The following is a 26,925-nucleotide window of genomic DNA, read 5'->3' on the forward strand; positions in this document are numbered from 1 at the left end:
TTCAACTCTTAGTCTTCTTCAGGTGAATTTATCTGAGAAAATTATAATGAATTAAAAGGAGCGCATAACATAGCCATACAAATACAATTATAAATCTGGAAGAGTAACCCACCCTAGCATCCTTGGCCTTGTCACACACTTTCAGCCCCAAAATACTCCATGAAAGGTTCGCCTTAGGGTTGCCATAAATTGGAAATGATTCGAAGACACGCAACAAAATTGTTTATTCCCTTATCCAAACAACAAAAAATGTAAAGTGAATGCCTTAATCAGATGTTGATTTCTAACTCCAATGAGAATTCCAATTCCCACAGTACACAAACACTTTGAAAATACTTAGAACTTTATCACAGAAGGGCAAGTTGAGTGTGGAGAAGAGCAAACCACGGACCACCTATTACAATATAGTCTGAGCCCTGCTACATGCATAACGGAGGACCTTCTTATAGCAACACCAGAGGCACTCCCAAGTGGCCAGCTACTGGTCAAAGGACATTAAGTATAATGCCAAGTTTTTTTTACTTTGTTTGTGTTTTTAAATACATTACACTTATACCTTGGTTTACTTCTGATATGATAAATAAATAAAATCACAGAAGGAAGGCAAAGTGGCATGGAAGCCGTCCCTATCCCATTGCCGACCTATCTCCTCCCCACGATAAACCTTTCCCCACTATTGACAGGAAAAACCCATTAATAGCGGTTAATTCTGCAATGTCGTTGTTGTTGTCGCCTGCCTTGGGTGATGGGTCCTTTCTGCCTCTATGGCAGCACTGAAGTGACACTTGGGCAAGAGTTTCCATCTCTCCCATTCTCTTCTCACTCTTTCAGAGTTGTTTCTTTTAAAAAAAATACAATATTTTTGTAACTTTATAGTAACTACCATGTTTTCCCAAAAATAAGACAGTGTCTTATATTAATTTTTGCTCCCAAAGATGTGCTAGGTCTTATTTTCAGGGGACGTCTTATTTTTCCATGAAGAAGAATTCACATTTATTGTTAAACAAAAAAATGAACATTTATTATATACTGTACAGTAGTTGTTATCACAAAGCAGCATAACCAGACAAACTGAATCCTATCAAGAATTTCTTGTTACTACCAATATTTCCATGTACAACACTCTATGGAACGTACATTTACCGATCCTGCATGCTCTGGTGTTCTGTTTGTTGGGCATGCTTCCAAACAAAATCTTTGCTAGGTCTTACTTTCGGGGGAGGCCTTATATTTAGCAATTCAGCAAAACCTCTACTAGGTCTTATTTTCTGGGGATGTCTTATTTTAGGGGAAACAGGGTACTGAAACTGCAAAACTGCAGTAGCATATGTGCATGAAGGTGGAGGTTATAAGAATATGAGGAAGTACAATTGCATGACCATAAGGGTATTTATGTCAGTATGTACCTGGTATTGATGACTGCCCTAGAATAGTGGCTTTGTGCAGTAAAGTCCATATTCACATGATCTGGATCATTTATTTTGAGTGGTTTCACCTGTTGCGCCAATAATAATAATAATAATAATAATAATAATAATAATAATAATAATAATAATAATGGAAGCAGACGAAACGATGGATCACATCCTCAGCTGCTGCAAGAAGATCACACATTGCTAAACTCTTAGTTTCATTTGCATTTTAAAATAACTGGAGATACAGTAGAATCTCACTTATCCAACACTCACTTATCCAACGTTCTGGATTGTCCAACGCATTTTTGTAGTCAATGTTTTCAATACATCGTGATATTTTGATGCTAAATTCGTAAGTACAGTAATTACTACATAGCATTACTGCGTATTGAACTACTTTTTCTGTCAAATTTGTTGTATAACATGATGTTTTGGTGCTTAATTTATAAAATCATAACCTAATTTGATGTTTAATAGGCTTTTCCTTAGTCCCTCCTTATTATCCAACATATTCGCTTATCCAACGTTCTGCCGGCCCGTTTATGTTGGATAAGTGAGACTGTAATGTACTTGTATGTGGTCTTTAGCCTAGATTTTAAATTGGTAAATAATGCAATTTTATAATGGGTTTTAAAAAATTTTTTAATTATAATTTTATTATTATTAACGAAATCTGACATGGATGTAAAGAACTGGGTACCCCTGTTACGAGCTGGTCACTGACTGTAATAAAAGTTTGCTTACTTACTACTTAAAATATAAAACACAACAATAAAACAAATCAATCAACAATAAAGCAAGTCATAAAACAAATGTAGGCCTCACCTGCGCCTCATCGTCTCAGTGAGCAAGAAGGAAGACAGTACAGTACATTCAAAGAGGGAGACAGGGAGAGAGGGTTCGCAGTCTGGGGGTAATCCTGGACTCATCACTGAGCCTGGAGCCTCAGGTTTCAGCGGTGGCCAGGAGAGCCTTCGCACAACTCCGCCTCGTGTGCCAGCTGCGTCCGTTCCTTGGGAGGTCTGACTTGGCCACGGTGGTCCACGCTCTGGTCACATCCCGGCTGGATTACTGCAACGCACTCTACGTGGGGCTGCCTTTGAAGACGGCCTGGAAGCTCCAGCCGGTGCAGCGGGCGGCAGCCAGGTTAATAACGGGAGCGGCTTACAGGGAGCGTACAACCCCCCTGTTAAGCCAGCTCCACTGGCTGCTGATATGCTACCGAGCCCAATTCAAAGTGCTGGTTTTGACCTACAAAGCCCTAAATGGTTCTGGTCCTACCTATCTATCCAAACGTATCTCCTCCTATGAGCCCGCTAGAACCTTAAGATCTTCCGGGGAGGCCCTGCTCTCGATCCCACCTGCCTCGCAGGCGCGGCTGGTGGGGACGAGGGACAGGGCCTTCTCGGTGGTGGCTCCTCGGCTGTGGAACTCCCTCCCCAGCGATATCCGGCAAACCCCATCCCTCCTGGGATTTAGAAGAAAACTAAAAACTTGGCTCTGCGCCCAGGCATTCAGCGAATAAGCTCATTGGCTGATGTAATCGGGTCGCAAATCTGTAATTGTAGCAGTATTGAATGACTGAGGATGGTGCAACATCGCTGCCTTGCAGCGTTTTAATTTTTGTATACTTTTTATCATGTTTTAATTGTCTTGTTGTATAGTATATTTGTTGCTGGCCCTTGTGGCAGAATGTAAGCCGCTCTGAGTCCCCTCGGGGAGAAGGGCGGGGTATAAATGCATATAATAAATAAATAAATAAAATACTTTGCGGATTTTCATTTATTGCAGGAGGTCCTGGAACAGAATCCGCACGATAAGTGAGGGAACACTTATCTCGATAAGTTTCCACAGTCTATTCTATCTCCTTTTTTTTTTTTTTTGAAAAGGGCGGCATTAGGAAGGTTGAGAAGTAGACTCTAGAGCAGGCCTGGGCAAACTTGGGCCCTCCAGGTGTTCTGGACTTTAGCTCCCACCATTCCCAACAGCCTATCTGAAGTTTGTCCATGCAGGGTTGTTGTATGTCTTTCGGGCTGTGTGCCCATGTTCCAGAAGTATTCTCTCCTGACGTTTCGCCCACATCTATGGCAGGCATCCTCAGAGGCTGTGAGGCATGGATAAACTGGGCAAGGAAGGATATATCTATCTATCTATCTATCTATCTATCTATCTATCTATCTATCTATCTATCTATCTGTGGACAGTCCAGGATGTGACAAGAGTCCTTTGTCAGTTGGAAGCCAGCGTTAATGTTTCAGTTAACCACTCTAATTAGCATTGGAAAGGTTTGTCTCTTGCCAGGGGGGCATCCTTTGTTAAAAGTCATTAGCTGTCCTTGGGGCTCCTCTGCCCTCAGAGTGTTGCTTCCCATCTACTGTTTTGATTTTTGAGTTTTTTTAATACAGTAGAGTTTCACTTATCCAAGCTAAACGGGCCAGCAGAAGCTTGGATATGCGAATATGTTGGATAATAAGGAGGGATTAAGGCAAAGCCTATTAAACATCAAATTAGGTTATGATTTTACAAATTAAGCACCAAAACATACAACAAATTTGACAGAAAAAGTAGTTCAATACGCAGTAATGTTATGTAGTAATTACTGTATTTACGAATTTAGCACCAAAATATCATGATGTTTTGAAATCAGTGACTACAAAAATGGCTTGGATAATCCAGAAGCTTGGATAAGCGAGGCTTGGATAAGTGAGATTCTACTGTACTGGTAGCCAGATTTTGTTCATTTTCATGGTTTCCTCCTTTCTGTTGAAATTGTCCACATGCTTGTGGATTTCAATGGCTTCTCTGTGTAGTCTGACATGATAGTTGTTAGAGTGGTCCAGAATTTCTGTGTTCTCAAATAATATACTGTGTTCAGGTTGGTTCATCAATTGCTCTGCTATGGCTGATTTCTCTGGTTGAGTGAGTCTGCAGTGCCTTTCATGTTGTTTGACTCGTGTTTGTGTGCTGCGTTTGGTGGTCCCTATGTATCTATATATATAAAAGGGTAATGAAATTTTGGCCTAGGACAAAACAACAAAACCACACATCCCAGAAACTCTAAACTTGGCAGCACAACCCCTCATCCATGCCTCCACATTCATACAACAAAAAGAAAAGAAATATAAAGTCCTAATTAGAGGGAGAGGAATAATTGTTTTTATCCAATTGCTGCCAGTTAGAAGGCTAAGCTCTGCCCACTTGGTCTCCTAGCAACCCACACAGCCCAGGGACAGGCAGAGTTAGGCCTCACTTAGGCCTCTTCCACACTGCCGATAAAATACAGATTATCTGATTTTAACTGGATTATATGGCAGTGTAGACTCAAGGCCCTTCCACACAGCTATATAACCCATTTATAATGGACTTAATGTAAGGTAAAACCTTTACCCTTTACCTTAACTACCACCAATTCCTCAATACTTTATTTCCCATACCACCATACTTTGCCACAGCAATGCGTGGCAGGGCACAGCTACCCTGTTTCCCTGAAAATAAGACATCCCCGGAAAATAAGACCTAGTAGAGGTTTTGGACCTAGTGAGACTCTAATGTACTTGTATGTGGTCTTTAGCCTAGATTTTAAATTGGTAAATAATTCAATTTTATAATGGTTTTTAAAAAAATTTAATTTTTTTATTATAAATTTATTATTATTAACGAAATCTGACATGGATGTACAGAACTGGGTATCCCTGTTACGAGCTGGTCACTGACCGTAATAAAAGTTTGCTTACTTACTACTTAAAATATAAAACACAACAATAAAACAAATCAATCAACAATAAAGCAAATCATAAAACAAATTTAGGCCTCATCTGCGCCTCATCGCCTCAGCAAACAAGAAGGAAGACAGTATAGTACATTCAAAGAGGGAGACAGGGAGAGAGGGACGTTATATTTATTAAAATACAGTAGAGTCTCACTTATCCAACATAAATGGGCCGGCAGAACGTTGGATAAGCGAATGTGTTGGATAATAAGGAGAGATTAAGGAAAAGCCTATTAAACATCAAATTAGGTTATGATTTTACAAATTAAGCACCAAAACATTATGTTATACAACAAATTTGACAGAAAAAGTAGTTCAATACGCAGTAATGCTATGTAGTACAGTTGAGTCTCACTTATCCAACACTCGTTTATCCAAGCCTCTGGAAAATTCAAGCCATTTTTGTAGTCAATGTTTTCAATATATTGTGATATTTTGGTGCTAAATTTGTAAATACAGTCATTACTACATAGCATTACTGCGTATTGAACTACTTTTTCTGTCAAATTTGTTGTATAACATGAAGTTTTGGTGCTTAATTTGTAAAGTCATAACCTAATTTGATGTTTAATAGGCTTCTCCTTAATCCCTCCTTATTATCCAAGATATTCGCTTATCCAAGCTTCTGCCGGCCCGTTTAGCTTGGATAGGTGAGACTCTACTGTACTTTATTTCCCATACCACCATACTTTGCCACAGCAACGTGTGGCCGGGCACAGCTAGTACTTTATACAGTTTATCCATGCCTCACAGCCTCTGAGGATGCCTGCCATAGATGTGGGCGAAACGTCAGGAGAGAATACTTTTGGAACATGGCCACATAGCCCGAAAGACATGCAACAACCCTGTGATCCCGGCCATGAAAGCCTTCGACAACTTCGACAAATGAACAAAATCTGGCTACCAGTATTACAAAACTCCAAAATCAAAACAGTAGATGGGAACCAACACAATAAGGACTTGACTGAACAAAGGATGACCCCAGGCAAGGTACAAAACATTTCCAATGCCAATTAGGGTGATAAACTGAAACATTAATGCTGGCTCCCAGTGACAAAGAACTCTTGCCACACCTTGGACTATACACAGATATATATAAAGCCCTAAACGGTTTGGGACCCACCTACCTTCGTGACCGTATCTCCTACCATAAACCTGCCCGAGCCCTTCGATCATCAGGGGAGGCCCTCCTGTCGCCACTGCCTTTATCTCAGGCCCGCCTTGTGGGAACAAGGGAGAGGGCCTTTTCTGCTGTGGCCCCCCGTTTATGGAACTCACTGCCCATTGAGATCAGGCAAGCCCCCACTCTTTTAGCCTTTAGGAAAGATTTAAAAACATGGCTCTTCTGGTGTGCTTTCGGAGAGTAACTGTTATATACCTCCTTTGTTACTCCCCCCAACATCTATCCTCTAGACTGTTTCACTATCTCATGTCCCTGTTCCCCATGGTTTTATTCTTATCTCTTCTTACCCCGAGTTTTAACTTTGTGTCCATGCGGCCCGCCCTTGTTATGTTATGTTGCTTTTGCTTTGATTTTGTTCTGTACTGTGCATTATTATTCTTGTATTGTTTAATTGTATTTTGATATGCTGTTTTTATATTTTGTTATATTGTACTGTCTTGGGCATGGCCCCATGTAAGCCGCCCCGAGTCCCCGTTGGGGAGATGGTGGCGGGGTATAAATAAAGTTTTATTATTATTATTATTATTATATATATTCTTTCCTTACCTTACTTAATGTATCCATACCTCACAACCTCTGAGGATGCCTGCCATAGATGTGGGTGAAACGTCAGGAGAGAATACTTTTGGAACATGGCCACACAGCCCGAAAGACATGCAACAACCCTGTGATCCCGGCCATGAAAGCCTTCGACAACTTCGACAAATGAACAAAATCTGGCTACCAGTATTACAAAACTCCAAAATCAAAACAGTAGATGGGAACCAACACAATAAGGACTTGACTGAACAAAGGATGCCCCCAGGCAAGGGACAAAACATTTCCAATGCCAATTAGGGTGATTAACTGAAACATTAATGCTGGCTCCCAGTGACAAAGAACTCTTGCCACACCTTGGACTATACACAGATATATATAAAGCCCTAAACGGTTTGGGACCCACCTACCTTCGTGACCGTATCTCCTACCATAAACCTGCCCGAGCCCTTCGATCATCTGGGGAGGCCCTCCTGTCGCCACTGCCTTTATCTCAGGCCCGCCTTGTGGGAACAAGGGAGAGGGCCTTTTCTGCTGTGGCCCCCCGTTTGTGGAACTCACTGCCCATTGAGATCAGGCAAGCCCCCACTCTTTTAGCCTTTAGGAAAGATTTAAAAACATGGCTCTTCCGGTGTGCTTTCGGAGAGTAACTGTTATATACCTCCTTTGTTACTCCCCCCAACATCTATCCTCTAGACTGTTTCACTATCTCATGTCCCTGTTCCCCATGGTTTTATTCTTATCTCTTCTTACCCCGAGTTTTAACTTTGTGTCCATGCGGCCCGCCCTTGTTATGTTATGTTGCTTTTGCTTTGATTTTGTTCTGTACTGTGCATTATTATTCTTGTATTGTTTAATTGTATTTTGATATGCTGTTTTTATATTTTGTTATATTGTACTGTCTTGGGCATGGCCCCATGTAAGCCGCCCCGAGTCCCCGTTGGGGAGATGGTGGCGGGGTATAAATAAAGTTTTATTATTATTATTATTATTATATATATTCTTTCCTTACCTTACTTAATGTATCCATACCTCACAACCTCTGAGGATGCCTGCCATAGATGTGGGTGAAACGTCAGGAGAGAATACTTTTGGAACATGGCCACACAGCCCGAAAGACATGCAACAACCCTGTGATCCCGGCCATGAAAGCCTTCGACAACTTCGACAAATGAACAAAATCTGGCTACCAGTATTACAAAACTCCAAAATCAAAACAGTAGATGGGAACCAACACAATAAGGACTTGACTGAACAAAGGATGCCCCCAGGCAAGGGACAAAACATTTCCAATGCCAATTAGGGTGATTAACTGAAACATTAATGCTGGCTCCCAGTGACAAAGAACTCTTGCCACACCTTGGACTATACACAGATATATATAAAGCCCTAAACGGTTTGGGACCCACCTACCTTCGTGACCGTATCTCCTACCATAAACCTGCCCGAGCCCTTCGATCATCTGGGGAGGCCCTCCTGTCGCCACTGCCTTTATCTCAGGCCCGCCTTGTGGGAACAAGGGAGAGGGCCTTTTCTGCTGTGGCCCCCCGTTTGTGGAACTCACTGCCCATTGAGATCAGGCAAGCCCCCACTCTTTTAGCCTTTAGGAAAGATTTAAAAACATGGCTCTTCCGGTGTGCTTTCGGAGAGTAACTGTTATATACCTCCTTTGTTACTCCCCCCAACATCTATCCTCTAGACTGTTTCACTATCTCATGTCCCTGTTCCCCATGGTTTTATTCTTATCTCTTCTTACCCCGAGTTTTAACTTTGTGTCCATGCGGCCCGCCCTTGTTATGTTATGTTGCTTTTGCTTTGATTTTGTTCTGTACTGTGCATTATTATTCTTGTATTGTTTAATTGTATTTTGATATGCTGTTTTTATATTTTGTTATATTGTACTGTCTTGGGCATGGCCCCATGTAAGCCGCCCCGAGTCCCCGTTGGGGAGATGGTGGCGGGGTATAAATAAAGTTTTATTATTATTATTATTATTATATATATTCTTTCCTTACCTTACTTAATTTATCCATACCTCACAACCTCTGAGGATGCCTGCCATAGATGTGGGCGAAACGTCAGGAGAGAATACTTCTGGAACATGGCCACACAGCCCGAAAGACATACAACAACCCTTCGACAACACTTTGTCCACTTGAGCGCCCATCCATCCAGCCTGCAGGTGTCAGTAGAGGCTGCGAATAGGAGCAGCAAGGCTAAGAGGAGCAGGAGGAGGAGAAGCCAAGGCTGGCTGTCTGGCTGGGCAGGAAACTTCCCCTCCTCCCTGCCTGCCTCCTTTCCTCCTTTCCTCCCCCCATAGTCTCGCCGTCCCTAAGAGCCAGACAAGCTGCAGACAGGCAGCAGGCAGCCAAAGGGAGGGAGAGAAGAGGAGGAGGAGGAGGAGAGGAGGAGGCGGGACTGGGAATGAGTTGGAGGCAGAGGCAGAGCAAGCAGAGCCAGCCTGAGGGAGACAGAGGAAGCAAGGAAGGAGGGAGCAGGAGGAGGAGGAGGAGGAGGATAAGCCAAGGGAGAGAAGGAGAGAGAGAGAGCAAGAGGCTGACTTCCTCCGCTGGGGCAGAAGAAGACGCGATGTAGGGCTGGCTGGCAAGCAAGGTGAGCACCAAGAGGCATCACCTGAGCGGCTGTGGTGGGATGCAAGGCGGGCTTTTGGAGGGAAAAGATGCCTTCATTGGGAGATATGAGGGAACAGGGAAGGGGGAGGAAGAAGAAAGGCAAAGGCACCCTTGGAGAACTTCAAAGTCAGGCCCAAGTTGAAGGTCTGCTCTGACAAGAGAACAAGGAGGTGGAGAGACCGAGAGAGCTTGCAATGCTCGCTTACAGGCATGGGCAAACTTGGGCCCTCCAGGTGTTTTGGACTTCAACTCCCACCATTCCTAACAGCCAGTAGGCTGTTAGGAATGGTGGGAGTTGAAGTCCAAAACACCTGGAGGGCCCATGTTTGCCCATGCCTGCTCTATTAATATGCCAGGGAAGTTCAACTGGGGTCAAGCTTTCTCCTCAGCATTTGTATCATCCCAACCCTGGAGTCTTGCCCTTCGACATCCATAACTTCATGCTATGGCATCCTTGAGGTTGGAAGTGGGCAATGTCTTGAGTTTTATGTGTTGTCGAAGGCCTTCGTGGTTTGCTGTAAGCCATGTTCCAGAAGCATTCTCTCCTGATGTTTCGCTCACATCTATGGCAGGCATCCTCAGAGGTTGTGAGCTCTGTTGGAAACTAGGCAAGGGAGGTTTGTATATCTGTGGAATGGACTAGTTTCCAACATACAATAGAGTCTCACTTATCCAACACTAGCTTATCCAACGTTCTGGATTATCCAACGCATTTTTGTAGTCAGTGTTTTCAATATATCGTGATATTTTGGTGCTAAATTTGTAAATACACTAATTACTACATAGCTTTACTGTGTATTGAACTACTTTTTCTGTCAAATTTGTTGTATAACATGATGTTTTGGTGCTTAATTTATAAAATCATAACCTAATTTGATGTTTAATAAGCTTTGCCTTAATCACTCCTTATTATCCAATGTTCTGCCGGCCCGTTTACATTGGATAAGCGAGACTCTACTGTACTTCATTACCTCCAAGGATGCCTGCCATAGATGTGAGTGAAATGTCAGGAAGGAATGATTCTGGAATATGACCAAACAGCCCAGAAAACTCACAGCAGTCCAGTCTTGAGTTTTCTCTACCCAAGAGTTCTGGCACCTTACCCAACTACAGCTCTCATGAGCCATGACAGGGAAAGTGGGGTCAAACTGCCTTCATTGGACAGTGTAGATGCACCTGGGCTTCCAGGAATGTTGAGTGGGAAATGTGTCATCTTGCACGCCTGGGATGCAAGATGTAGACAGAGAGAGGACACGTGGGAAAGAAGGTGGTGAAGTTCACACAGCAAAGCACACTTCTCTGTGTCTAGCTTTGCCCAACTTTGGCATAAGATCTGCAAAGTCAATGGGTGCATCCACACTGTAGAATGAATACAGTTTGATACCGGTTTCCTTTCCATATCTCGGTGCTATGGAATCACAGTAGTTGTAATTGTATATATACTGTATATTTATTTATTTATTACATTTATATCCTGCCCTTCTCACCCCAGAGGGGACTCAGAGCAGCCTTACAGAAAGGCAGTAAATCGATGCCATAAATATACATACATACATACAATAAAATAACATATGCATTAAAACCAAAAAACAAACAACAACAATATTATTATTATTACTATTAATGTTATTATATTGTTATATAGATTATATTATTCTGATAGCTATTATTGCTATTAATATTATATTTGATTATATTATTTATTGCATATTATTACTATTATTATTGCTTTTATTAGTACCATTATTATACTGTATATTATTATTGTTGTTGTTATTGGAGCCCGGTGGTGCAGTGGGTTAAACCCTTGTGCCAACAGGACTGATGACTTGAACGTTGTATTGCTGGCCTGAAGGTTGCTGTTTCGAATCCAACCTGGGGATAGTGCAGATGAGCTCCCTCTTATCAGCTCCAGCTCCATGCGGGGACATGAAAGAAGCCTCCCACACGGATGGTAAAAACATCAAAAACATCCGGGCATCCCCTAGGCAATGTCCTTGCAGACGGCCAGTTCTCTCACACCAGAAGCAACTTGCAGTTTCTCAAGTTGCTTCTGACACAAAAAATATTGTTATTATTGCTATCAATATTATTACATTTTAGTGTATTATATATTGTATATTATTCTTATTACTATTATGCTAGTGTCCCACCAAACGAAACCTCCAAGGATTCCATAGTGTTGAGCAGTGGCAGGGAAAGTGAGGTCAAACTGCATTCATTCCGCTGTATAGATGCACCCTAGCTTCCAGATTGCAGAAATGTAGAGAAAGGACATGTGTCACCGTGCATTCCCTAGTATGGAAGATATAGAAGAAGGCAAATATACTGTTACTGGAGGTGGGAGAGAAAGCGGCAAGGTTTTCCCAAGAAAGTACATTTATTTCTCCTTGTTTAGTTTAGCGTAAGACATGGGATGTCAGTGGATGCATCCGCACTGTGGAATAAATGCCGTTTGAGCCCACTTTAACTGCCATGGCTCAAGGCTCTGTATGGGTCGTGGTAGCTGTAGGTTGTTTTTTAAAAATCGTGTCAGAAGCGACTTGCAAGAACATACTGCAAGTCGCTTCTGGTGTGAGAGAATTGGCCGTCTACAGAGATGTTGCCCAGGGGATGCCCAGATGTGTTACCATCCTGCTGGGAGGCTTCTCTTGTGTCCCCTCAAGCTAGAGCTGACAGATGGGAGCTCACCCTGTCTTGCGGATTCGAACCAGTAACCTTCAGATGAGCAACCCAACCTTCAGGTCAGCAGTCCATTGCGCCACCATGACTCCTTGGTAGGTTGGTGGGACCCCAGCATTCTTTATAAGAGAAGACCAAAGACCTTGTACTGCTATAACTGCCGTGATTCGATAGCATTGAGCTGTAGCATTTAAAGTGGGGTCACAATTTATTCTTTCTCTAGTGTAAATGCACCCAAGTCAAACACAGGGAGCAACTGGGAAGTAACGGATGACTACCAGGGCTGCCCTATTCCCTATTCCCATTTTTGCCTTACCTCAGCAGCCCCCAGGGATGGATTTGGTTGCAAGCAGCGACATGAAGTTGGCTAACCATCATGACATCAGAATTCTCCTTCTGTTTAAAAGAAAATGTCCCCGAGCCTTCTTGTGACTTTTGGCGGGGCTTTGGGGTAGGTTGCCTGTGCATGTCGGATGCACCTGGATGGGTTGTTTTTGTTGGGAACATAAGGTAAAAGTAAAGGTTTTCCCCTGACGTTAGGTCCAGTCGTGTCTGACTTTGGGGGTTGGTGCTCATCTCCATTTCTAAGCCGAAGAGCCGGCTTTGTCCATAGATACCTCCAAGGTCATGTGGCCAGAATGACTGCATGGAGCGCATAGGGGGGTGTCATTCCCATTTCTGATCTGGGCCCCTGGAGTGGAGACCCAGAAATAATTTGAACTGGTCTTTCGAGAGCAGGAGAACCCAAACTTCATGTCACTTCAAGCAGTAGTTTATACATTATAGAGAAATAGAAAGGCATGAAGCATCACCTTCAAGCTATTACCTTTTAGATAAACAGCAACAACAACCCTGTATATATAAACATATCCCATTGCTTGGAGTGGTTACACTTTATACTTTGGAGGGTAAATAACAATTTGATGCACCAGATTGCAGGATCCTCTAGAGCAGTCTCAAAGGGGTGCCATAGGCTGGCTTTACACTGGAGAATTAATGCAATTTGACAGCACTTTAACTCATTGCTATGGAATTTGTAGTTTGGCAAAGCCTCAGTGCTCTTTGGCAGGGAAAGATAAAGACTTTATAAAACTTTATAAAGCTACAGCTCCTGTGATTCCATAGCATTAAAGCATGTCAGTGCAAGTGGCATCAAACTGCATTAATTCTACAGTGTAGATGCACCCAGAAAGATATCTATACATTGCACACTATACAGCAGAGTCATGGATGCTGCTTTGATGAGATTGATCAGTAAGTATCTACTGATGTTTGAGCTTTTGATAAGTCCGTATCTGCAGAATTTTTTTGTCCTTTTCCATACATTAATGGTAGCTCCCGGGGATGCAATGGGTTAAACCACTGAGCTGCTGAACTTGCTGACCGAAAGGTTGGTGGTTCGAATCCAGGGAGCGGAATGAGCTCCGGCTGTCAGCTCCAGCTTCTGCCAACCTAGCAGTTTGTAAACATGTAAATGTGAGTAGATCAATAGGTACTGTTATAGCAGGAAGGTAACGACACTCCTTGCAGTCATGCCAGCCAGCCACATGACCTAGGAGGTGTCTAAGGACAACGTCGGCTCTTTGGCTTAGACATGGTGATGAGCACCAATCCCCAGAGTTGGACACGACTAGACTTAATGTCAGGGGAAAACCTTAACTTTATGCATGAATGGGAACTTTTCTTTTGATATTTTCTCCAGTCTAGTTTTAGTCATAGATTTTGGAGTGAATCAGAGGTGGATTCTGCTGTTATATGCATATTTCATATATATGTGTTTAGACTATTATTTATTGTCACTAAGGGGCATTTAGCATAGAATTGTGTTTTTCTAACACACTGAGATAAGAAACTGTTTGATACCAAAAGTAAGTACTGTACAAACTTGTGCAAGCTTCTTTCAAGCTTTAACTTGTTAATGCTTAGCCTTTTTGAAGTGTGTCTTCTTAATGTGCAAATTGTGGTAATTATGTTGTTACTTGTTCAGTAATTTAATGTGGTACCAAAGGAGCATTAAGTTTTGTACAATGTTACTATTTTGAAATACTATTGCTTTTGCTTGTTCTCAGTGCATGTATGTCATAATGAATACTTTGCTTAAAAGGGAAAAAAAATGCAGTGCCTGAGTAATTTAAGTTAAAAATGATTTCAAGTTATTTTGTATTTAATTGCATGGCAGCACAATCCTCTTTACACAGAAGTAGGTATTACTATGTTCAATATGCTTTACCCATATGATCACTTGTAGCTGATTAATTGACTAATGAAGAGATCAGTTTTCAGAAGAAGCATTACAAATACTTGCAGTCTTTTAATTTTTGATTGTAACAGGATAACATGTTAATAGTCATGCATTTCCAAGACGCTCTCGGAACGTGCTCCTTTGCATGTCTGCACAGAGTTGAGTCTCACTAAGTTCCTTGACACTAATACCAGGTAAAGGGGCTTTGGATTACAGCCTTGGTCTATTTAACTGAATTTTTATATCCCTCGCTCCCTCGGTAACCATGTTTACTTGCTAATGGCACAGTTGTTTTGCACCTCCTAGAAAGCACAGCATTACATCTTCCCTATTGCTAGAAATGAAGGGGATAGTTTCCTGGACAGGACAGTATGGGAGATGGCATATATTAAATCCAGTGAATGTCCCTACTTCATTGCCAGCTGAAATAGTGACAAAATGTTCTGCACGTCTATATCTGTACTGGTGTTTTCAGCACAAAGTATTGAATTACTGTCTGTGAGTGTCCCATAAGATTCTGTAGCTGAAAAATGCCCCACTTGTACACACACACACACATTTGTTTTTACTTTGGGTTATATTCAGCTCCTTGTCTTGACTAGTGGTCTATAGGCATTTGGATATTAGTCATATCCACACTTAGGTAATTAGAGTTCCAGCCCACCCTCTTTGCTTGGACATGAAACTTGGGCATGAAACAATCAGGGCCAATAAAGGATTCCCCCAGGCAGGAAGCAGCCAGGTTTTGAAGCTGCAAGGCCATTCAGTGCTAGTCAAGTTGGCCAATTGCAACAGTCACACTTGCCTCCAATAGACAAGAGTTCTTTCTCCCACCCTGGACATCCCACAGATATATAAACCCCACTTGCCTAGTTTCCAACAGACTTCAGAACCTAGATGTGGGCAAAACGTCAGGAGAGAATGCTTCTGGAACATGACCACACAGTTTGGAAAACTCACAGCAACCCAACATTAACCTACTTTATTCTATTCACATTTTCCCCCCATAGGTGCCAATGTACTGCTTTCACACACTATATTTATCTCATAGTTCGTTCTGACCCTCTTTCTATGAGGGTCAGGAAGTCTGGCCTGGGTTTCTGCTCAATGCGAATGCCTCCCTGCAATGTTGGTAGCAGATGTATCTCTGTGAAGGTCATGGTGCCTTCAGTGTAAAATGAATGAGATGAAATTACGCAGAGGCTAGTGCCCACACTGCTTTTGCTGCTGCCTTGCCCTCTTGCCCTGATCTGAGATCATGCCCAGAGCGTATGACCCTAGAGCAGCATTTGCCTTATTTCTCTTTGCAGAAAATCTGTTGGTCATTTCAAGTCAATGCATGAAATAAAACTTTATTCCAGCTGATTTGCTGTTGTCTTTAGAGTTTTAAGATTGACATTGTGATGGGGAATCTGTTGAGTATCCCTTATTTATTTAATTTAAAACATTTCTACCCCGCCTTTCTCACCCGAGGGGACTCAATTCGGCTTAAAAAACTGGCAAAATTCAATGCCAGTGACACAATACAATAGAATAAAAACATAGTGCATTTAAAACAATTGGACATTAGTCAAATAAAAACAATGTATAAAGCTTAAAACATGTAGAGTCCTTAGTCCAGACTGTGTCGAGCCATACAGCTTTATTCATTAAACGCTTGCGCACATAGCCATGTCTTTAGTTTCTTCTTAAAGCCCAAAAGAGATGGAGCCTGCTGGGTGTTGCTAGGGAGGGTGTTCCACAACCAAGGAGCCACCACTGAGAAGGCCCTGTCTCTCATCCCCACCATTCGTGCTTGCAAGGACCGAGAGCAGGGCCTCCCCAGATGATCTTAAGGCTCTTGTTGGCTCACAGGAGGAGATAGGTTTGGACAGGTAAGTTGGACCAGAACCGTTTACGCTTTATAGGTCAAGACCAGCTTGGAACCAGATGTGTTTTGAATTTTGGATTTTTGGAAATATCTTGGAAATGAGACTCAAGCCAAAATATAAAATTAATTTATATTTCATGTACACATTGCGACGTATCCTGAAGGTAATTTTATGCACAATGTTGTAAATGTTTTTGTGCATGAAACAAAGCTTGTGTACATTGAACCATTGGAAGGCAAAATTGACACTATCTCAGCCCGCGATGTGTACGATTTTGGAGCATTTTGGATTTCTGTATTTTGGGTAAGGGATGCCCAACCCGTATTAGTTATATACTTAGAGGAAGATATTGTATATGTGTTTTTATATCATGGAACCCCCGGTGGCGCAGTGGTAGACACAAAACAGAGGCCAAACCTTCCATTTACTTGTCTGTATCAATCTGGTGCCCCCAGTGGAGCAGCGGGTTAAACTGCTGAGATGCTGAACTTGCTGACCAAAAGGTTGGCGATTTGAATCCGGGGAGCGGGGTGAACTCCCTCTGTTAGCTCCAACTTGTGCCAACCTAGCAGTTCGAAAACATGCAAATATGAGTAGATCAAAAGGTACCGCACTAGTGGGAAGGTAACGGCGCTCCATGCAGTCATGCCGGCCACATGACCTTGTAGGTATCTAGGGACAATGTCGGCTTTTCAGCTTAGAAATAGAGATGAGCACCAACCCGCAAAGTCAGACAGGACGTCAGGGGAAAACGTTTACCTTTACTCTTTTATATCACATCAGTGTTTCTTAGTCCTACTATTTTTTTTATTTGGAGTTTGCAAAAATTACTGTTAAATCTCCTAGGATTCTTGAATGTAATAGAATTATTGGATTTCATAATAGCTGTGCTAATTGCTGTGAGAGTTTATTGATATAATGCTTCATTTATAGTCTTTAGCTTTCAGAACTTACTTGTACATTGCTTAGCCAAACCAGCTTAAATATGGCATTGCATTGCTTTTTTGGAAGGTGCTTGGCACGTATTGCATATTGTTGTTGTATCTAGTCAGTTGGAATTTTAAGACCTTTTCTGGAAATTTAGAGGGAGATTATTCATATGGCTTCTGGAGCACAGATCTACGACCAAAGGATTCAACTCCTTGAGTTCTGTGTGCTATTTTTAGCAAGGGAAACACCTTCTTGAGAGGGTTTAGGGCATATATGTGTGTCTTATGATATGCGACTACTGTTTTTGCCAATGGCACCCAGCCAACATCAGCTGCTTTTAAGATGTCAATAGCAGTCCTTAAGAATCCACTCTTCCTCCATGAACATACTTATACATTTTTTAACTTCACCCCCACTAATGACTATATCTAAGAATAATCTCCTTGCTTGACAGATTGACAAGGTATTAAATTTTTGAGACAGCAGTAGATTTTATTTAAGACCCACGTTTCCTTATCAGATTTCTATTGGGGTTTTATGTTTTCCATACCCAAAATGACCAAGAATACAATTCTCTTCTCTTCTCATGTCTTGTCCTCCACTACCCTGAAAGGAAGGTCACCAGGAATGGAAGACCAAACAACAGGATGGGAAAACAGCAGGACCTAGTTTTCCAGATTTTCAGCACAAAGTGTCTCTTTATAACATTCCTAGCTGTAAGAAAGTCTTGCCTCAGATAGGCTTGGTTAATGTAACAAACAAGTTTGTTTTCATGGTTATTTGTGGTTAGGCTTTCTTCTATACCAGGCATGGGCAAACTTCGGCCTTTTAGGTGTTTTGGACTTGAACTCCCACAAGTCCTAACAGCCGGTAGGCTATTAGGAATTGTGGAAGTCCAAGACACCTGGAAGACTGAAGTTTGTCCATGCCTGTTCTATACGAAGTACTAGAAAGGTATCACTTAAAGCAATTGTCTTCTGGTCTAAAACAGGACTTCTTAAACTTATTCCACTCATGACCCCTTTTGGCCCAAGACATTTTTAAGCGACAATAATTCAGCATTTGCAAGGACTGATTTTCCTTTTTTATGAAGTACAGCTGAAGCATTTTCTGCAGAGTCTGCTGTAAACATTGCACGTTGTTGCTAACAGATCTGTGTAATGTCTAGAACAACCACTAGATGTTTTAGTAAAGGTAAAGGTTTTCCCCTGACGTTAAGTCTAGTCATGTCCGACTCTGGGGGTTGGTGCTCATCTCCATTTCTAAGCCGAAGAGCTGGCGTTGTTCGTAGATGCCTCCGAGGTCATGACTGCATGGAGTGCTGTTACCTTCCCGCCAGAGCAGTACCTATTGATTTACTCACATTTGCATGTTTTCGAACTGCTAGGTTGGCAGAAGCTGGTGCTAACATCAGGGGCTCACCCCACTTCCCAGATTTGAACCACTGATTTTTTTTCCCGGCAAGTTCAGGAGCTCTGCGGTTTAATCTGCTGTGCCACTGGGGGTTGTTTTACTTTTGCCAATTTTTTTGTGACCCCGACATTGTGCTAAGGGTGTCTGGTTTGGAGTCAGGGCCCACAATGTAAGAAACAGTGGTTTAAAAGGTCTCTTCCAAATAGCTGTCTCACAGCATCACATGAAAGTTAGTATCTAGCAGTAGCTAGTTATAATTGTATCTTTTTGTTTTGGCTATAAAAATATAAATTTTTGGTCTGTTACTTAAATGCTGTCAGTTCAGTACACCGTTTCCAAAGGTTTCTCAAACTATTAGTATTTTGCTTATGGTATTAGTTTGTATGTTTTTTTTAAAACTTAAGACAGTAGTGGAGCTTTTAGACCAGGCATGGGCAAATTTTGGCCCTCCAGGTGTTTTGTGTTAGGGAAAACTCCCAAAAAATACAGCAGAGCACCCAAAAAATGCAAACAGGAAACGTGTAGTTGAGCATTCAGCTCACAGCAAGCAGAGTGTGAAGTGTTGTGGTCAGGAAAGAATTTAGGGCTTAGGAGGCAATGATGCAGAGTTCAATCTTTAAAGTTACAAAAGGTTTATTTACAAAAATAATAATTACTACATTTCTTAATAGTAAAGAACTGGGTCTGAGCTACTCTAACACCATCTCTTCTTGGATTCAAAAGAGAGGGGAAAAAACTCCAAGCACTACATCTCCTGACACACACAAGCAGAGAGAGGTCTCAGTACACTAAGACAATGGTTCTCAACCTGTGGGTTCCCAGGTGTTTTGGCCTACAACTCCCAGAAATCCTAGCTGGTTTACCAGCTGTTAGGATTTCTGGGAGTTGAAGGCCAAAACATCTGGGGACCCACAGGTTGCGTACCCCTTCTCTAAGAAGTAAAGCAGAAGTCTGAAACAAAGATATGTACAGTAGAGTCTCACTTATCCAACATAAACGGGCCGGCAGAATGTTGGATAAACGAATATGTTGGATAATAAGAAGGGATTAAGGAAAAGCCTATTAAATATCAAATTAGGTTATGATTTTACAAATTAAGCACCAAAACATCATTAGACAAATTAGACAGAAAAAGTAGTTTAATATGCAGTAATGCTATGTAGTAATTACTGTATTTATGAATTTAGCACCCAAATATCACGATGTATTGAAAACATTGACTACAAAAATGTGTTGGATAATCCAGAACGTTGGATAAGCGAGTGTTGGATAAGTGAGACTCTACTGTACCTGCAAAGTATCCATTCTACATAACCAATCAGAATGAGATCAAATCAGACCAATCAGAAAGAGAGAGAGAACAAATAGATACATTCAGGAGTCAGGGGGGAAAGGGATTCCCTCAGCTTATTTCTAAGCTAACTTTTTCTCATTGAGGACTGCAGACTTGAGCAGCATGGGATGAATTCCAACATTTTGGACTTCAATCCCCACAATTCCTAACAGCCTATTGGCATTTTGAGCTTCAGGATTGCTTTGGCTACCAGTATCTGTCCCAATTTTATCTTTAAAAATGACTGCAGCTGGCATATAAATTAACAGGTACTGGCTTTGCCATTCAACGTTGTGAGACTAAGTGGGATTTTTAATTACAGTTGAACAGCATGGTTCCCTGGCAGCACTGTGATAGCACCTTGCTCTGTTTCATGAGGGCAGGGGGATATTAGAGCAAAACCCACATGCCAGATTATATCTGTCTCCCTACATGAAGTGTAATCTGGAATGTCTCTGGGGTGCATCATTTGAGTGGGTCCAACTTTGCTACCCCTCTTACTACAAATGATGGAAGATAGATGGCTGGGATCAAAACTGACTTTCCAACCAGAAAAACCTCCAGCTTTGCATTGTCTCCCTCCTGGCTCTATAGAACAGTGGTTCCCAACTGGTGGGTTGCGAGACCTAAAATAAGGTCTGCAAGACATGTGGGGAAAATCAGCTCTAGATTATTAGAAATGGTTTTCTGTGGGCGAGCAGATGGTGACTATTGAATGGCATATGTTCTCTATCAGAAACTAGAGCTGATATGGTCTATCCAATGCAATCTTCTGAATCAGCACCCCAAGTAACCAAACCAAACCTAAAGTTGACCAAAAACTGATTCGTAACCCTTTTGGTGCTAATGTTGGAGGGTGGTCTCTAGTCAAGTGGTTCCTGGTCAAAAAAAGGTAGAGAACCACTGCTATAGAAGGGTTTCAGGGAGGAGATGGAAACTGTGAAGCTTCAGGTTAGGCTGAGATATCTGAGATGCACTTCCTTTGCTGTAGTCTGTGACAGTATCATATTCTCATCCATTACACGTCCTCGGAATATGCTGATCACATAAGATTAATTGGTAGACCTCAGATGTCTGAAGGGGAAATGGGCTTCCGTAGCAGGTTTTCTCGTCCACCTTGTTGCAAGGCTATCCGTAGAGATAACTGTAATGGAATGCATTTCCCACCAGAAACATAAGACACTTCTTCACATATGTTTATACTCATATCCCAGTTTATTTTCTTCTTAAATCTAGGAAGAATAGCACTTTAGTCCTTATCTGAAAGTATGATTTATGTAAATCTCTTCTGCTGAACATGTTGTTCAGACAGGTTTTGAAACCATGAAGAAGTGAAGTGTAATTTCTTTGTTGATTGGCAACAGAGAGCTTTCTTAGATGAAGTATGATTCTGCTGTGCCAAATGGTTGACTTTTCTAGAAGGAAAAAAAAACACAAAAGGTTATGTGAAAAGTACTCTGGTTAATATATTGGCATTCCCAGAACCCACTAAAACTTGGGCAGGCTGCCAGATACCACTTAATGAGGATGCAAAATGTTTGGCACAAATCTGCATAAACACAAAAGAATTTCAGAAAAGGAGTTTGTGAGTGTAAGTTGCATATCTATATTCATGATTAATTTTTAATTACTATACTTTGCACTTAAGACGGGTGGAAATCTTTCCAATTAGATTACTGAGTGTTGCTTCTCTAACATTTTTGTTTCTCTGCCTTGTTTCAATTGCTGCTTTTTTGTCCCTATTCTATCAGCGAAAGTTTTTCAGCATGCATTTCAGTTCACTTCCTGTACCATAATAGAAAGTTATTCAAGTGGGTGGTTAATATTTCATCAAGTTTTCATCAGCTCTAATATTCAAGAATCAGAATGGGTAGAGGAGCAAAAGAAACTTAGTCAAAAACAGGAATGGCAGTGTGAAGTCTTGGCTCTGCCTTTCCTCTCCTTTGCTAAAGAGCTCTGGTGTGGACTGGTCCATGAGGTCACGAAGAGTCGGAGACAACTAAATGACTGAGCAGCAGCAGCTAAAGTTCCCTCTGTTTATGTTCCCCAATAGTATAGATGCCTCCATTTGTATTAGTTTTTGGATGGAGCTTGAAAAACCCCATAGAGGCCAGCCTTAGTTGGTTTAGTCCATTTGCCTGCAAAAGTTTTCTTGCTAGGCCCTCTTTACTTTTCTGCAGTAGAGCCACAGAATTTAGAGGCCTGGATATTGTCTAGAAATCCTAGGCCCTAGCAATCCAAACAGGCATCTTTAGCAGTAAACGCTTCATATACCATCAGTCCCAGTGACAACAGAAGCTTGCGATCAGCCCAAGTTTCACAAAGTAGAAGACCAAGTCCATCGCTTTACATCAGAGGCAAAAGACTTTCAAGGATCCCAGAGAGATGACTGTGACCAGCAAAATCTCCTTTTGTAATGTATTGTTTTAAGCTATCTTTCAATAGTCCCGGGTGGAGTTAAACCTTTATTCATCTTGTTTTCAGTAAACTCGTTTTGGTTAACTTTCACCTTGCCTAAAGTGCCTCTGTATGTTAAGGGTCTTGATCTTAACGGAAAGTATACAGACACCATAGTTCTCCCAAAGGCTTGGCCTTGCCATCACAGGCAGCTTAATATCCAGCCTGCTTTTCAGTTATCACAACTTGGTCTTGCTCTGAAAAATGTCTTCTACAGGAGGAATGCACCAGGGAAGCTCGAGTTTCTAACTGGGAATTGATGGGGGAAATTAGGAATTAACTTCCTCCATACTTAATGTATGTGTGTATTTTTAAGACATCATCCCTTAGCTTAGTGTGCATAGGTTGTAACAATGTGTTGTAATTTTTCTGTTGGCCAAAAGAGACACACATTTAAGGAACTGTAGGTTGTCAGACTGTTTATATGACAGTGCATGTCTGTGCTTGCCAAGATCCAGACAGTCTGTTAATGTTACATGCTGAGGATAGATAAATTATTGTGTCTGAGACAAAATGCACTTTCATTTGATACAAAGCTGTGATGTATCCTTACAGCTTTTTGCCCAATATCTTTTATTGCAGTGGGAGTGGGATTCAAGCAGTGTGTTTGGCACCTGTTTATAAATTAAGCACTGATAAGCTTATCCTATGACCCAAATCTCAGGCTTTATCTATAGCAATACATGTGATATGGGGTGCTGGTGGTTAATTCAATGGCTTAAGCAATCATGCTGCTTACATCCAGGCATTAAGTAGGTCTAAGGACCACAAGGGATCTCAGATCAGTCTGTGGACATGTGTGTACATGCACCTTCAATCACCTGTCAGTTTATGGTGACCCCTAGAATTTTATAGGGTTTTCTTAAGCAAGTCATACTCAAAGATGGTTTTGCCAATTCTGTGGAGGGTTGGGATTCCAGAGATGGGACATCTTTATGAGTCTTGATCAGTACTTAACAGGTAGCAACACAAGGGAATCTGAGCTGTCTCATGGAGCGTACACTAGGACATTGCAGGTCAGGTAGCTAGCATGGCTGTGTTCATTTTTCTTTGATACTGCTTCCATGGTAACTTGAGTGCTTTGCTATTCTGTTATGTCTGTCAGGGCTGTGGGGATAAACATTGCAAATTATATAGGCTCCTCTAGTGGAATCATTAAATGCAAACTAGTAGTATAAGAACATATTCATGTATATTTAGTAAAAGAGAATTAACTTGGGAGTACTCTTAGATCAATTTTTGTAACTTTCTGGAGGCCCAAGTGGACACTATGGCTAGGAGTGCTTGGTGCCAGTTTAGACTAGGAATAACCTAACTACTGATCACTTTCCAATTAGACAAATTGAGGTTGCCCTCAAAAATGACTCAAAAGCTACAGCTCATCCAAAATGCAGCAGCAAGATCGCTCGCTGGTCTAAAACAACTGAGCTGAGTGCCAGTTGTTTGTGAATTCAAGGTGGTTGTGATGGGATTTAAGACCTTTAAAGGCTTGGAAACACAATACCTCTGTCTCTGTCACGTTGGGCAAAATGACACCAGGTGGTTATAGATAGTCCCATGGTTGTTTTTATTATATTTCATTAATATAATATTTTAAATAATAATATTAATAACATATAATAGTATTGTATCGTGTGCAGATAGAGAAGACTTTACCATATATGGAGTAAATGCTGACAAAATTCAGGAGGGATTCAGAAAAGGAAGAGGCACTAAACATCATTTTGCAAACATATTAGGAGTGCACTGAATAATTTCAGAAGAAAATGAGCCTCTGCTTCATAGATAAGAAAATCTTTGACTGTCTCAATCCTGACAAAGTTTGGATTACTGTGAAAAAAATAGGAGTGCCAGAACATTTGATTGTCTTATACTCTGGATTACCCTCAATTTGGAAAAAAGACCACTGTGAGAACAGATTATAGAGAAACAATAATATACTTTATTTATATTCCACTCTATCTCCCCGAAGGGATTCAGAGCGGATTACAGGCACATATATGGCAAACATTCAATGCCATTATACAAATGACAGAGACAGACAATACATAAACAGAGGCAGGCTCTTTTATTTCTGACATCTGGAGGATGCTCGACTCCGCCATGGGGAGGTGCTGTTGTTCCATTCTTCCATGCCAAGGAGCCTGTCAATCGAATTGCCGGCATGTTTTTCAGAGCACCTTTTACTTCATGCTAAAGCAGTACCTATTTATCTACTTGCATTTGCATGTTTTTGAACTGCTAGGTTGGCAGGGAAGCTAGGGCTGACAGACAGGAGCTCACCCCGTCTCGCAGATTCAAACCGCCAACCTCCAGGTCAGCAGTTAGCCAGCACAAGGGTTTAACCCATTGCGCCACTACGGCACCTGAGTGGTTTTCCATCAATAATGGTGTCACACGAGTGCATTTTATCATGCTGTCTGTGAATTTCTGGACAATGGGAACTCATGAATCAGAATCATAGAATAATTTATAGTTTGCTCTGTTTTTACTGTATGGCCTTGGGAAAAATTGAATGTATAATTATTATTCTGTCTGTGTGTATATTTAGAGGATGCAAATAAGATTATATTGACCAACTCACCACGGGGATAATGTGGTCATGAGCAGAGACATTGTAGGACTGATGTATGCAAGATATATATTTGTAATTAGTGGTTTTGCAAATTCTGTGTTGTAAGTATGTCAGCTTCATTGTGTGTTTCATTGTGGGACAAGACTTGTTTAGCATTTCGGTCTCACTAGCTGAGCTGTCCAGCCTTCTTTGACAATTTCAATTCTTTCTTTTGGGTTAAATGTGTGATGACTACAATTGCTGTCCTGAGTGTGTAGTTCTCTCCAAAAGACTTTCAGTTTCTGTTGATCTTGCTTTGTTCTGCCTTGCCTTGCCTTTATATGAGATATGCAGTGTCTGGGACCGCATATCTCATGTAAATACATTGAAAAAGGGAGGATCTGTCATTGTGGTTTCCGCCCCCCTCCCCCCCTCCTTGTTCTTCCTGTATCTCCTTTTTGGGTGCTATCACTATGAAATAGCAACTGGGAGTTAGTCGTGAGGAACTTTCTGTTGAAATTGACCAGATTTGTACTTGCAAGTTGTCTGCATCTGTGACCATATTGTATGCAAAACATAGTCACATAATGGAACATGATTGGGATTTCCTTCCAAGGAAAATAGTAACTTAAGAGGAGCTATTTTTGTCAAGATCTCAGTAGGAAGGAAATAATTCAACACCTCTTTCCTGTCTGCTATGATCCCAGTTAATTATCACCCCATCTTCAGCTGTAGCTGTAGCCTTTTGGAAAATGTTCATGTTCAATGTGACATTTTGAAGAACTTGGGTCTGAAGTTAGTGCTCTTACTCTCCATTATCAGTGCAACTTAAGTTAGTTATGACTCACTTTTGACTATCATTTCAATGGGACCCAAGAGTGACTACCAGATACATTTGCATTATCATCAAATCAAATCTGTCCTGTGAGAAAATTAAAGTTTGTTTTAAAACTTGTTACAATAAATTGCCCATCACAACGTAAGATTAAATAAATGAGCAAAAGCATAGTTATACCGGGTTGCTGTGAGTTTTCTGGGCTGTATGGCCATGTTCCAGAAGCATTTTCTCCTGACATTTTGCCTACATCTACAGCAGGCATCCTCAAAGGTCATGATGTCTGTTGGAAACTAGGCAAGTGGGGTTTATATATTTGTGGGAAGTCCAGGCTGGGAGAAGGAATTCTTGTCTGTTTGAGATAAGTGTGAATGTTGCCAATGGCCAGCTTGATGAGCATTTAGTGGCCTTGCAGATTCAAAGCCTGGCTGCTTCTTGCCTGAAGGAATCCTTTGTTGGGAGGTGTTAGCTGGTCCTGATTGTTTCTTGTCTGGAATTCCACTGTTAGGAATTGTGGGAGTTGAAGTCCAAAACACCCGGAGGGCCGAAGTTTGCCCATGCCTGCTGTAGAATGACCCTGTCATGGTTCTTTCGTGGCAATTTTTGTTTCCCACTGCCTTTCACTGAGGCTGGAAGAATAAGACATGTCATGGGTTTCTGTCAGCCAAAATTTGAACTCAGGTCATATTCTTTTTCTTCACTATTCATTCAGTTTTTGTCAGTAATGTTTGTTGCAAGTATGCCTTTATTTCTCATGTTCTTTACTTCCAAAAGACGTTGGAATGCGTTCTCTATTTTTATATTATAACTGTGCTGAACTGTACACTTTGGTTTTCTCACTAGGGAACTATTTGTGTGCTTCTGTTTCCCACGGGGAAGCTCTCGTAACTGACAGACAGGAAAGCTGTTATAGAATGATATCTTTGACACTTTCTTTTACTGAGTGAGAACTGTTGCAGTTGAATGAAGTGTGTTAATTGAATGAAGAATTCATTTTTACTACTTAAGGCAATAGTTACATAAAGTTGTCGGTAAATCAAAGGAACAGGTGAAGTGACTGGATATCAGCTT

General features: G+C 41.4%; 1 protein-coding gene across 1 annotated transcript in view; it reads left to right on the forward strand.

Moving 5' to 3' along the window:
- The first annotated feature begins 9,346 nt into the window (after nt 1-9,346).
- Nucleotides 9,347-26,925, forward strand: part of ldlrad4 (low density lipoprotein receptor class A domain containing 4) — a 364,130-nt gene continuing 346,551 nt past the window's right edge. The window contains exon 1 of the mRNA XM_062980560.1: nt 9,347-9,517. The gene's annotated coding sequence lies outside the window, so the exon portion shown is untranslated. The remainder of the gene's footprint in view (nt 9,518-26,925) is intronic.

The sequence above is a fragment of the Anolis carolinensis genome, chromosome 4 (genome assembly GCF_035594765.1).
Source record: "Anolis carolinensis isolate JA03-04 chromosome 4, rAnoCar3.1.pri, whole genome shotgun sequence".
In the NCBI taxonomy this organism is placed as follows: Eukaryota; Metazoa; Chordata; class Lepidosauria; order Squamata; family Dactyloidae; genus Anolis; species Anolis carolinensis.